The sequence below is a fragment of the Fonticula alba genome, assembly GCF_000388065.1.
Source record: "Fonticula alba strain ATCC 38817 unplaced genomic scaffold supercont2.4, whole genome shotgun sequence".
Classification (NCBI taxonomy): domain Eukaryota; order Rotosphaerida; family Fonticulaceae; genus Fonticula; species Fonticula alba.
In genome coordinates, this window is record NW_009242974.1 from 464,157 (window position 1) to 465,341 (window position 1,185).

Genomic DNA, 1,185 nt, shown 5'->3' on the forward strand with positions numbered 1-1,185 from the left:
GGTGGGGGGGATGGCGGTGATCGGGCAAGGCAGGCGATGGGCCAGCTTCGAGCCTGTCGGTCCGTGGCTTGGGCACTGGGGCTGCGTGTGGCCGGCGGCAGCGGGGCATGGCAGGGGGCGATGGTGAGTTGCTCTCTGGATGGGCTGGGGCTGAGGGGGTGACCGGGGGAAGGGGAGGGGGGGGGGGGGGGGGCAACAGCCCCTAGGATGTGGCCCATGACCGGACCAGACCCGTGTGCCATGCTTGCGTGCGTGCATGCGAGCAGGGCACACCATGCCAGGCCGGCGGAGCGACAGGGGCGAGGAGACACTGGCCGGCCGGCCGGCCGGCCGTCTCCCGGCCGGCTGAGGCAGACGTACATGCGGCTGGCCGGGGCAATGCGCCGGCCCGGGATGGTGCGTCAGAGACCGGGCTTCTGCGCGGCGATCAGGGCCTTCCCTCTCTCGCTCGGTCTTCTTGGCCGGTGGCAGGAGCACACGCTCACACCGAGGCGCGGAACAGGGGGGTCCCCGGGCGGAGGGCGCACTGGGCGAGGGGGCGCAAGCGGAGCGCTGCGCAAGCGGAGATGTGCCAGGGCGCGCGCACACGCGAGGGCGCAACACGGACGCAGGCAGAGAAGGCCAAGGTGGCGTGGCGAGGAAGGCGGTGGGAGCGGGCGCGGGAGCGAGCACGAGGGAGAGGCAGGCGCGAGGGGGCGGGGTGGGAGGGAGCGGGGGTCTGTTGCCGCGCCCAATCGAGTGCCGGGGGAGGGCCAAGTGGCCGAAAAGTTGGGCCCCGTCCGCGGGGGCCCCGGGCGGGCCACGAGCACCAAAAGATCCGAGCACCTCACCCCGCCACGGGCAGTGGAGCCGGCTCGTGGCCGAAGCGTGCACACGGGCGCCCCGCCCCCCTCCCCCCCCCCTCTGGCGCACCCGCGGGTCGGGCCCGGGGGTGGGGCGGAGGGGGCGATCCTCGGGTGCCAGGCGTGCAAGCCCACGCCGCAGGTCGCACTCCATCCGGCAAGCAGGCGACCCGAGGGCCACAGGGGCCGGGACCAGCGGACAACAAGGCGCCACCATGCACAAGCTCGCCCGCGGCTCGGGCCCCGCCCCTCGAAGGCCGAGGTGCTCGTGCGCCTGGTGCGAGACCGGGGACAGAGGGCATGGCCTGCCTCACTCCCCCCCCCCCCCCCCCCCCCCCCCCCC